Source organism: Megascapheus bottae, chromosome 7 (assembly GCF_031878675.1).
Source record: "Megascapheus bottae isolate mThoBot1 chromosome 7, mThoBot2.hap1, whole genome shotgun sequence".
Lineage (NCBI taxonomy): Eukaryota > Metazoa > Chordata > Mammalia > Rodentia > Geomyidae > Megascapheus > Megascapheus bottae.
This window is the reverse complement of record NC_143515.1, coordinates 70958014-70970792: the sequence shown is the minus strand read 5'-3', so window position 1 is coordinate 70970792 and position 12779 is coordinate 70958014. Positions and strand designations below refer to the sequence as shown.

General features: G+C 36.4%; 1 long non-coding RNA gene across 1 annotated transcript; it reads right to left on the bottom strand.

The window, feature by feature from the left end:
- Window positions 1-357: 357 nt before the first annotated feature.
- On the bottom strand, window positions 358-11492 carry LOC150061042 (uncharacterized). Its single transcript, XR_016536183.1, has 3 exons — window positions 11222-11492; window positions 774-856; window positions 358-639 (listed from the first exon to the last, which is right to left on the bottom strand). It is a non-coding gene; the product is annotated as an uncharacterized LOC150061042 (long non-coding RNA).
- Between the last annotated feature and the right edge of the window lie 1287 nt (window positions 11493-12779).

Genomic DNA, 12779 nt, shown 5'->3' with positions numbered 1-12779 from the left:
TCCCAGGCTGGCCTCAAACTTAACAATTCTGCAACAGCCTCTGATGTGCTAGGGTTTCCCACTGGTACCTCCACATCCAAATTGGAAAATATATTTAAGAGCTGAATGATACTCTAGAAATGAATATATTGTGTTTTGCTCTGTCATTGACTCCTAATTTTTTCTATGTGAGAGAGCTTACAAATTTACTAATGATCAGAACTGCTATAAATGTGTGTCTGTTGTATATAATACTATTTCTTTTCCAACTCTGGTTAAATAGAAGTTAAGTGAGAATTTGGATCATTTGCATTGTATAAAAATGTTTTTGGAACACTGAGAAGGTAATGGGATATTTGGCCTTGGTATTTTGGTGAATGGCATTTGAAATGACCTTGAAGCTTAGTAGAAATTTTAGAGTTAGGGAGAAGTAGGTAGACAAAAGCATGAATAGAGACATGGGATAGGAAACACAGGGAATTTGATATTGATCCTTTTAAAATCTGTGTTTACCATAGTTCACTGTTCAATGTAGACTTTGTATCATCCAATACTTTAACTGACCTCTTTACAGACCTATACAGATGCCGATAAAACAATCTGCTCAATTTTATGTTTTTCTCTCTATGTATTTGCTCTTCTCTCCACTTTTGACTGCAGCTGTGAAAAATAAAATAGGAGACAATTAGTTTGGTTTCAGTCCTTTGACCTTTAATGTAATGAGTGTAAAGTCCTGAGTTTTACAAGAAACCGTTTTAGGAACGGGAAATAGCCATAGAAAGATAGAGACCAACCTGAGGAAGTTGGCAAGACCTTGCTTGGAGATCAATGTGTAGCTTTTCAGCAATAATCCTGGTGTTTTAAACGAGTGTGAAAACTAGAATATATCAAAAAGGAAAATAACTTGTGAAGATTTGCCCTTGCATGGCTCCAGCTCTCTTCACACCTGGACGATTTAACATCTGCTGAGAGTCAAGATTTCTGACACAAAAGGATTTATATCCTAAATATTTTGATAATTTGGCATTTTCTACTATGTGCTTTAATATCACCAGACTACATTTTAGGGGTAGAAATCATCCATTCTGGAAACAAGGATTAAAAAAATCAAATTAGCGAAAGGGCAGTGAGATTTGTTAAGGCTGAAGATGTAATGATTAGATAATATGTCAAATCTGTGGAAAGCACTAATTGCAACAGGAGATTAAAGTCTCTGCTGAAATCACTTACCAAAGCTCTGAAGATTTGCTGAAGTAAATCAGAACAATGTCCCATGTCACCAGCACTATCAGGGCCCAGTGAATGAACATCATGTGCTACTGTATTCTGCCTATTTTCCTATTGTTCTCCAGACAGTGTGGCAACAGTTATCACACTGAGGGGGATTAAGAGCTTTGCACCTCTAATAGCAAACCCACAATTACCCAATAGGGGACGACCTAGTAGATTAACTACAACAAAAGGGAGATGTGCATCAACTTAATTTACTCAGGCCAGCAAACTATTGTACATTGTAAAACAGTTCTGAACTTTCCACAAGATAAAACTTAATAGCAGTCATATTTTAATTTGAAAATTAGTAAATTAGTGTTTTTAGACAACCAGTGACTATAATTCAAACCTAAGAGGAATTATATGTCTGTATTTCTTCTTTGGACAATGACTGCTTCAATGAACTCTATATGCACAGACATCTGTGTGTGTGTGTGTGTGTGTGTGTATGTGTGTGTGCATGCATAAGTGTAAAAAGTGATTGAAAGACCAAAGTGAGAAGCACTAATTATTTGGTTAGGTCCATGAAGTAACTCAAAGCAAGATAAAAGGTAAGCATCTAGCTTCCATTTTGTATCCATGTCCTTTGTCCTGAGTCTTTTTCTGCAGTGTCCTGCAGCCACTTTGCAGCCATCTTGGAAGCTAGGAAGGAGCAGATAGCAGACTAGACCACCTGCAAAGTATCCATGATTCTCATTGTAACAAGGCCCTCCTGACCAATCATGAGGCAATGGACAGTCATAGCACTTGTGATATGACCTCTGAATGTTTGTGTGACTGTGACTGCTTTAGCTATATATACCTTCTCACTTTCTGGCTGTAATTATTTCTGTTTGACCTAAGGCAAATAATCTGTTCTGGGAAGTTGGCGAAAGATGTTCTGGAGTGCCCATGCCCTATAACAAATCTCCCTTTTCTAGCGTTCACTATGTCTTTTATTAAATTCATGTTTTCTTAGCATCAGTTTTACAAAGTTTCATTTTGACACATCCATATGTGCATACACTATAACTTGTTCAAACTCACCCTCTCTGTCACTGTCACACTCTCAGCTTCTCTTTCTTTCTTTTTTTTTTTTTGCCAGTCCTGGGCTTGGGCTCAGGGCCTGAGCACTGTCCTTGGACTTTCTCAAGGCTAGAGCTCTACCACTTGAGCCTCAACACCACTTCCGGCTTTTTTCTATGTATGTGGTACCAAGGAATCGAACCCGGGTCTTCGTGCATGCTAGGCAAGCACCTTACCACTAGGCCAAACTCCTGGCCCAGCTTCTCTTTCTTTAATGTATAAGAGGTAGGTGGCCTGCTAGAGCTTGGACCTGGGGGGTGGTTAAAATTGGTTTTGTATATAAATATACATATATATTATATATACATATACAAACATATACCCATATATGTACATATACATATATGTATATGACATAAAATTATAAAATGTTTTAGGCTACTTGGACTTAATTCAGCACTGGCTGCCTTCTTCAAATTTAGGTACAGAATGTTTGTTTGTTTCATGAAACTCTGCCTATAATTTTCTCAGAGACACTATTGTTAGCATCATTCTGAGATCCTTTAAGCTGAAATCAAAGACAGATTTTCTTTAGTGAATGTACGTGTTTATATTTATATACATATACAGGATGCACATACATAAATTTCTTAAAATGGAAATCATAATGAATATACATGTATCTGTATATTTATAGATACTTGTACATTAGTACCACTGATATATATATTGAAGTTCAACTTCAATATCAATTAGGATCCTTATTGCTTTAAAATGGCCTAGCTAGTAAAAGGGCAGTGAAATAAGAATATACACACATGAGAATATAGAATTTGGATGTATTTGTGGAGGAGAGGGGAAGGGGAAGGGAGAAGGAGAGGGAGAGGGAGACACACAGAGAAAATCCATTCCTTTGGAAACATGAGGCTTGCACGTGAAATATCCACCTTGTTTCCCTGTTCTAAATTACTTCCAACAAGTGAAATTTGTTACCTGTAAGAATATACTACACTTGTCTCAAACATCATGATTCCGCAAAGATCTTGTTCTTATAGCATTTCCCCCAGCGACTCAAAATTGATTCATTCTACAGATATTTTGGTATGTCTGCTGGATACAAGCCATGCTATAAATATTTATGCAAGACCTATGTTTGAAACACAAATGAATAATATCATTCTTGACCTTGAGGAGTTTATTTCTTATAGGAGAGAGGAGCAAATTATGGTTATCTGTAATAAAAGGTGAGCTAGAGTACATTCTGCATTAATGTCCATTTAATATTTAAAGAGCAGGGCAGAGCAAGATTCAGTGTCACAAGCAGATTTTAATTTTACCTCATACCAAGAAAGAGAAGGCTTTTTTTTTTGCTAATGTTTGTGCTCCATGGGTATGAGGTGAATTTATTTTCAGAAAGAGCACTGTCACTTTGTCATTGAGAGACTAAGCAATTAGATGAAGAGTTTGAAATCTTCTGTTTACCTTGCCATGTAGGAAGGAAGTTACTTTGCTCTTCCCCCATTCAAATAATGAAAGCAAACAAACAAAGGAAAACACCTGCTTATTTCACCTCTAATTGTGTTTTCCTTCATCCGGGCCCCTATGGGACAGATTTAGTCCACAGCTGTGCACCGTGTGTGCCCAGAATCTGTGGGAATGTAGTCTATGATCTGCAGAGCACACCAATTCTGTTTCCATCTTTCCTTCCCTCCCGCCTTATTGCTTCCCTCCTTCTTGGAATAGTTACATGATTGAGGTTTTTCCATTTCAGCATGTATTTTAAGAGCATGCATGATGAGGAATTATACATGTACACACACATTAAAATCCTTCTGTTCATAGTATCATAGCTGGTCTCTTTGTGTTTGGCATAGCCAGGGCATGTGAAGAACTGTTCTCCCCATGGCCTACTTTCCCAGGGAGGAGCAGAGGTCCAGCTGTTTTCACAGTGATTAATCTACAGACTTCATCCAGGGAATCATATGCACTGGAGTCCTGTGCTATTGTACTGGGAAATAGGAAAGCTTTATCTTTGCAATTAGTGCATTGCTGAGGAAGATAGTTATGGATGGGGGCTGGGGGGGAGAGGTCATTATTTAAACCCTCATTTGTTTCTGGACTCTGTATGCTACAGCAGGCACTTACGTGGCCCTTGTGCAAGATGATCAAATGTCATCAGCTTTGCCACCATGAATCACTTGTTTTTAGCGGAAGATGCAGAACCAACTAGTCAATTGGATGTACAGTGGGAAGAGAAACGGCCTTTCTGAAGGTGCTGTGGTGCATTTCTCCTGGTTTGCTATTGTGTCTTGTTGCTAGACTCCCAGTGGTGTTCAGAGGCTGAGCAGAAAGCACTTTTGCTTTATTTGTAAACACTAGTGTATTCATTTTATCTTAAATGTCCTTTGTTTTATGATAGCCTGATTTGTTCTGTAAACAGTGTTTGCATACCACATAAATCAAGGCATAAATAACTGTGAACTCAAGATGACAGTGTCCGGTTTGTTAAAGTGGTATTACATGGATGGGGAACAATCTAAGAACAAGGGGGCAGTTTGGGTAAGTGACACCTAAAAGTCAGTAATAGTCAATGTACATGGGTGAAATGCAACTAGGGCACTTGAGATGGGTGGAGACGGCATAGGTGTGGGGGGGGGTAGAGAGAATGCAGGCAGAGCTAACACTCATCCAGGTGCACTGCACATATGAATGGACATGTTAAATTGAAACCCCTGATAGTCCAGTCCACCCACTGTGCTGTATGAATTCACATGTTTACCCAGAAACAAATGATGGTTTCGGGAATTAGTAGGATATGCTTGATCTGTTGTAATATGAGACCATAAAATTCTTTCTGCTTTTCTTAGTTTCCATTATTCAAGTCTTGCCTTTAAACATTGTCTAGTCTTTGAGGTGCTTTTTGTAAATTTCATTTTTTGAGAGATTTTTTTTTAAAGTGATGGGTAGTGACTGTATCAACACTAATGGCAACTGCAACAGCCTCTGCTTTTCTTCTGGACATTGGGTAGAGGCATCCTATAATTGAGCAAGACGTCCATATCACCTTTGAATCTGTTGATCATCTTCCCAGATGGCTGCAAGAAGCCACTTGGTGATCTCTCAGGTCTTGGGATGAAAGTTGGAGAAAGAGATCTTAAATGATCATGAGATTGGTGAAGGGAGACAACAGGATACAAACCCTGTACATATTTTCCCTGACATAAATTATATAAAAAAGATGTAATGGATGTGAAGCCCACTGGCTCTATTAATCAGAAATTTCTAAGTGTCAAAATAAAGTAAATCAATTTGAATTTTGATGAGACTATAGGCTGCTCAATTAAACATAGAAATGAAGATTTACAACAGGAGTAGGACTATTTTGGTAGAGGTTTCTAGTTCATTTATCCATGAATCATTGGTATCACCCCTTCCATTTCTCCTGCCCAGAACATTCTGAAAGTCATGCTTCTTACAGGAAAGTGTTTTAACATTATCCATGTGAGCTGAGATGTTGGAATATTCTGAACTGTGACACTGATTTGGACTGTATTATATGCTCCATAAGATAGAATGCAGCTGTCCTGTGTCAGTAATACATCATTGCTTATTTATGTCCCCATTTACAAGTTTGGACCCACAAAATTGATATTTATTTGAACTATGTTAAAATTGTATTTTTATATTAGCATGTTGATACTTTGAAAAGGAAATGGCAGTTTTCATATCTTGCCAGTTTTACCTTTGTTTTGTGTTACTAAGAACAGATCTCAGACCATGATCCTTTCAAGTGGCTGCAACTCAAATGTTAGTGCCCTTAACTTAGAAAACTCAAGGTCGTGTGTGTGTGTGTGTGTGTGTGTGGCATGTTCAAGTCCTGGGCTGGACTGGGGCTTGAATTCAATGCCTGAATACTGTTCTTGAGATATTTTTCTTAAGGCAATGGCTCTACCACTTAAGCCATAGCTCCACTTCCAGATTTTTGGTATTAAATAGACATAAGAGTCTCACAGACTTCCCTTCCCAGGGCTGATGTTGAACCCAAATCCTTAGATACGACCAACTGAGTAGCTAGAATTACAGGAAAAGGCATTGGTGCCCAACCAGTTTATGTCTGATATACAATCTTATTTTTTATCATCAATTAGATTCCATAACCACAAACTCTCTTCCATGCTTGTCTTCATTTTTTGCAATTGCTATGTTTCTATTTTCAGAAGAGAAAGTTAGCTCTGTAAGATAGCTCTGTATTTTTTGTTGAAAGAATGCCTGTTGATGAGCAGATTAATCTAGAATCATTCCTTTGTCAAATTTAGAGAGCAACCAGTTTAGTAGGATATACTTTTATGGTCATGGAAAAATGAACATATTGAGCTCATTTCTCAAATTCTCTGGGAAATTACTTAGTTATAAGAAGCATGCCATATTGAATATGTCAACATTTCTTTTTTGCTTCATAGAGTTTTATGATTACTACAAAAATTAAAGTTCAGTCTCTATCATTCAAACATTTGATTTACCTTATCCCTTTTGGGTTAGGGGAAATTAAAAATGTAACAATACAAGAAAAGACTCTGAATAAATATTGTCAGCACCGAATCTATCGTCCAGCTCCAAGTTTCAGTATTTACAGCTTATTTCAGTGGTATATTATGAAAGTTCTCTCTTCAAGGAAACAAACCATGCTTAAGGCCTGTATTTTTTGGTAGACTATTTGTAGCAAACAGGGAAAGGGAAACAGTCTAGTCATATCATTGCTTAATCACATATATTTTGACAATTTTCTTGAAAGCTGCTAGAGCTATTAATGAATTTCAGAAATGAAAAAAACCCACACAGGTTTAATGCTTAAATAATTGGAATAATAATTGATTTTCCCCCTTCTGGTTTCACTAATAATAAATGCAAAAGGTCAGTTATATGATATGAGAAACAAAGCAATACTGATAATTTTGAATGTGTGTCCTGCCATATTTTCATGATTCTTTCTTCCTTCTTGATGTATGGAGGGAGAATGATCTTTTCATTTTAGCAACAAGTATTTGAATGCCTTTTATTATTTAATGGAAAGTTTTGTTTTATTGCAAACCTATGTAAGAATAAAGGTTAAATGCTGTTCTGTGCAATTTTACTATACCTCACATTATGTGAATTTACTATATTGCTATCTGATGCAAAAAATGATAATAAATTTTATTTTTCATTTCATAAATGAATTGTATGTTTTTCCATTGAATAGGATGTGTTAACAGTACTTAGAGATGAATGTAGCTGTGTTTAATTCATTTCCTGGTATTGATTACTTGTATCTTCTCTGTTTTTCTTTATCAGTCTGCTTAAAGGATTATCAATTATATTGATCTTTACAAACAATCACCTTTGCCTTTCTCTACTTTTTTTTATTTTCAATTTCATTGACTTCTGTTCTTTATTATTTCTTTTATTTTGCTTAGTTTGGGTATCTTTTGCATTTATTTTTGTAGAATTTTATAGAAACAAGTAAGTGTCTTCATGTGAGCACATGGTTCTGTATATTTCCCCTAAAGCCTGGCATTGTCTATCATACTTTGAATTATGGTTATTTATTTATTTACTTTATTATTTCTTTTTACTTTGTTGCTTGGACCCAGGACTTGGGCACTCTCAACAAGGCTGCTTGCTTGCTTACATTGCTTGATCTCTCTCTCTCTCTCTCTCTCTCTCTCTCTCTCTCTCTCTCTCTCTCTCTCTCTCTTTCTCTTTTCTTTATTCATTCAGTATTTACTTTGTAACCGTGGTCACACATGTCCATAAGGTATGCTTCCTTTCATTTGATTTCTTCAGGGAGAGAAATATGTACATTTATACAGTACAAGAAAAATGAATGCTTTCTTTTATATTGTTTTTGCTAGTCCTAGGATTGAGCTCAGGGCCTGGGCAAATCCTTGGACTTTCTCAAGGCTAGAGCTCTACCACTTGAGCATCAGCACCATTTCCTCCTATTTTATATGTATGTGGTACCAAGGAATCAAAACCTGGGTCTTCTTGCATGCTAGGTAAGCACTCTGGCACTAGGCCAAACTCCCAGCCCTGAAAGATAATTTTTCAAAAATATGGGCCGGGAATTTGGCCTAGTGGTAGAGTGCTTGCCTAGCATGCTCGAAGACCCAGGTTCGATTACACACTACCACATACACAGAAAAAAAAGCCAGGAGTGATGCTGTGGTTCAAGCAGTAGAGCTCTAGCCTTGAGAAAGTCTAAGGACAGTGCTCAGGCCCTGAGCCCAAGCCCAGGATAGGCAAAAATAAATTATCTTTCATAAATGTCTTTGTTATAGAAACTCCTGATTCTTTTCTTTTTATCTTTAAGTTGTTGTACAAAGGAGGTGCCATATAATAAAAAAGTTTATCAATATAGTGCATCTTCATCATAGTCTTACCTCCTTTAACATTTTCACCCCCTTCAGCCCACCTTTCTCTTATTTTTCTTAATTTTGTGGTATATACAATGACTTCTTGACTCTATTTTCTCCCCTTTTACTCCTCCATTGGCCCACTCTTCTTCCTTGGCAACACCTCACTACCTGCATATACACATTTCTTAATATTGATTTTGTTGTGCTCTGACCTGTTCTTTCTGGAAGATCATACTGTTTGAGCTCTCCGTGGAGCCTATCATATTCCAGTTAATTCAATTTTAACCACTACCTTGTGGCTCACCCTAGTGTATTTATGCCTAGATTTATAGGTATAGCCTATCACAAATGAAAGAAAGAAACCATGCAAGCTTTGTTTCTGTGGGTTTTTCCATTTCTTTAAGAATGATACAACAGCATTCTTTCTAATGGTGGAGCAAAATTCCAGTGTGTAAATATTTCGCATTTCTCTTGATCCATTCATCCATTAAGAGTTATCTGAACTGATTGTGTATCTTGGCTACTGCGAATAGTGCTTCAGTGAGCATGATTGTGTTGGTGGCTCTACTGTAGCCTTGTCTGTATTCTATTGGATAAATGCCCAGGAGTAGACTTGCTGGGTCATACATTTAGATTTTTGAGGAACCTCCATTTTGCTTTTCAAAGTGGTTGAACAAGCTTACATCACCACCAACAGTGTAGCAGCGTTTCCTTTTGGCTGTCTGGTTGCCACCATTTATCCTTGTATTTTTTCTTAATGATAGCCATTCTAACTGGGGGGAGGCCCAGCAAAATGAATTGAAGAACTCAGCATTAAAAAGTTTGCACCTAGATAATTTCTTTGGTAAATTTTACCAAGTACTTAAAGAAAAAGAATTCTGCATAAATTGTTCAAAGAAACTCAGAGGCCAGAGTTACCCTGATACTAAAACCAGACAAAGGCATTACAAGATAGTAACATGGTCGACCAATATTCCTTTTATACAGGTGCTAAAATTATCATCAAAGTATGTACTGTCATTTCAGAAAGTGTCTGCTGTCATTCTCACAAAATATCTACTGTCATCCTAACAAAAATTGAGGATGCAAATTTAAACAAGAGAATTTTTAGCATCCCACATGTTAAATTTGTTTTGCTTTATGTAAAGCCTGTCTCAGATTTTGACATTTGGACTTTCAATTAAAGTCAGACCTTTTGTTGAGTTTGAGTCGATTAACCTTTTGCAGTAGATAACTTTCCTTTCAGTAGTGCCAAGAGATCCCCCGAGGAACGAATCAAATGAATACGTATTTATAGTCACAATATTATAATTCATCAGCCTTCACTTTTTATATTTTAAATCAGATTAAAGTATTAACTAGCAAGGAAAATTAAGGTTGCTGTAAAGGTTTTGTTTATTTATCATGAACACAAATGGTTGAACTTATTTGTCATTGCATGTCGAGAATTTGGGATTATGAGACATTGATCTGAGATAATGTATAGTGTCAACTGATGGTGGGGTTTAAGCAGAACTTAATGTCTAACTGCCAGGTTATGAAATTATTCTGTTTTAAGACTTGAAATGAAAGTCTAGAGCATAAGTGACTCTTCAGTTTTTTCCATAGAAAAAATTATTTTAGCCATCACCCTGATGAATACAGTGGCCCCATAACCAGTGACTCTAGTTTGACAAATGAGAGAGACTTCTCAGGCTATGAGACTCTCACTGCTAAATCTGAGACAGACCTGGGAAAACTAGATTGAGTTGGGTCAGCTGCATCATCCTAAGACTTTATTGCATCGTATTATTGTTTGTTTTTCTTTTACATTCTTTGCAATGTCCAATATATTGTCGTCTAGGTGGTAGGTAAATAAAAAGTGTTATTTGAATTGTTGTTTGAATTATTGAACATACAGCTCTACTCTGAAAAAGTTTTCAAGTGTAATAGGAAAAATAACTGTCATATTGCTGCTGGCGAACATTTCAGTTGGAAAACAAATATCTGAGAGACACTTGCACCTGCTTTGCAGATACCATTGAAACTCTATAGTTGCCCAGATATGAATATACTATGTTTAGAAGTTTCTGGGCAGAAGGAACAGGAAGCATAGTAATTTTTGACATATTGTAGGATCTTAGTTTTCTTTTCTGGTAGAAAAGTGACACTCATAGAATTTTTAATGATTAAAAATACTATGAAAGACCTGATCTCATAAAGTTGATAGGAGAAGCAGAAAAGTATAGAAAGAAGGATGGAGGAAATTTTAATCAATGGGAACATATTTACAATTAGGACTTAGAGGCTTTGATGAAGCAGTTCCTAGTAGGGCAACTGTAGATAATAATTACGTGCTGTGTAGCTCAAAAATCTAAAAGAGAGGATATTGAAGTTCACTACCAATAAATGACAGATAATTGAAGAGATAGATATGTTTAACCTGATCTTAACATTATACTTTATATGTTGATGCAACACATAGTAGGTACCTCATCAGATGTACTTTTTTAATGTATCAAAAAATAAAACACATAGGCTAAAATGTTTTTTTTTTAGAAAAAAAAGAAAAATAACTAAAGGAGTCTTACCTACGGAAGGTGATGTCACCTTTATATCACCATGTACCCAAACAGTGAATGCTGTGCAAATGACTATCTCTTAACCATGGAAAATCAGGTTGGCTCAGAATTTCGGCTAAGGATATGAAAGACGTCATGAGTCATCCACAAGTATCAGTACTTCTGGTAGTTTTCCTCCAGTTTTCATAGCTTCTAGTTTTCTTATAAGTACCGCGCGCTAACCGATTGCGCCACTGGAGCTCCAGCTTCTAGTTTTCTCATGCAGAGGTGAGTGACAGGAGCAGAGCTGAAGCAGGAGAAGCAGGAAGCATTAATACACATGGGAAATAATAAAATGATTTAATGTAAGGACTGAATGAACAGAGATGTTGACTTTTGTGTTGACCCAAGCATTTTAATATTACAGCCTAGGTGAATTAACCTTACAGCTCAAATGTAGCCTACGGCCACAGGCATCAGGACAGTGAGCTCCCATGTCTCCCTAGCTCCTGGCTCATTTTCTACAATGGTATCTGTAAATTCCATAGCAAATGAGTCAATTGGAATACATAAAACTTCATCATTTGTTTACTTCCATTCACCTGATTAGATTCAACATTAGAATCAAGAGATTAGTACCTGAATTCTTCTTAAGAGCCTGGGCTCAAGTTAACCTTTGCACATATAATGTTCACACCCTTTCCCCATTTTTCAAGGTTTATAGGCATGTATTTTATTATTTGTCTGTAATTTCAAAGTAGTTTCATTTCAACATGTCAGTTTAAGAAGGATGCATTTTGAGTCTTATTTTTAACTGTATGAGACCTTCCAATCTCCCTTAAACTTTCTATTATGTTGGAGTAAACCAGACCAAATATAAGCTTTTCCCTAAAAATGGTTTGAGATTATATATCAATATGAGTGTATGTATATATATTCTTCTAATAATGCCATTATATTATTTTGCTAGGATAATAGAATCATACATATTTCTCCTCTAATGACCTTGGCTTCACTTCCTAAAGTAGTCTTAAGAGTGTCAAATCAAACACAGTTCACTGATTATTGTCCACTGCCATTAAGGTATGGAAAGAATCAACTGGACAAACTATGACACCTATTTTTTAATAGCCTAAAAAAATAGCCTGAGTGTCCAGTACAGGAATTTGCATTCTGTGTGTGAGATCACAAGTAGTAGTTACAGAAATTTTGAACAAAGAAGCATCATCATGTGGAAAATGGTCTTTGTTATTTCTGGTGAGTGTTTTGTAAATACTTTTTCCCAAGGGTAATAGTTTAGTTAGGAAATTCCAGCCAGAGATATAGCTATAAATTTTCTTTCCTGCTTCTCAACTGACATGACTGAAATTTAACTTGAGTATCTTTCTCTAAGTTTTCTGTGTTTACAAACATATAAAGCTCGATATCATAAAACCATAGAGTTTATATAAAATTTTGGACCATTAGGTTTGAAGGGATATAGAGAATTTTTCTTCCATATTTTGCTAGAATCTCCTCCCCCCTTCAGTCCTGGGGCTTGGGCACTGTCCTTGGACATTTTTTGTTCAAGGCTAACACTCAGCCACTT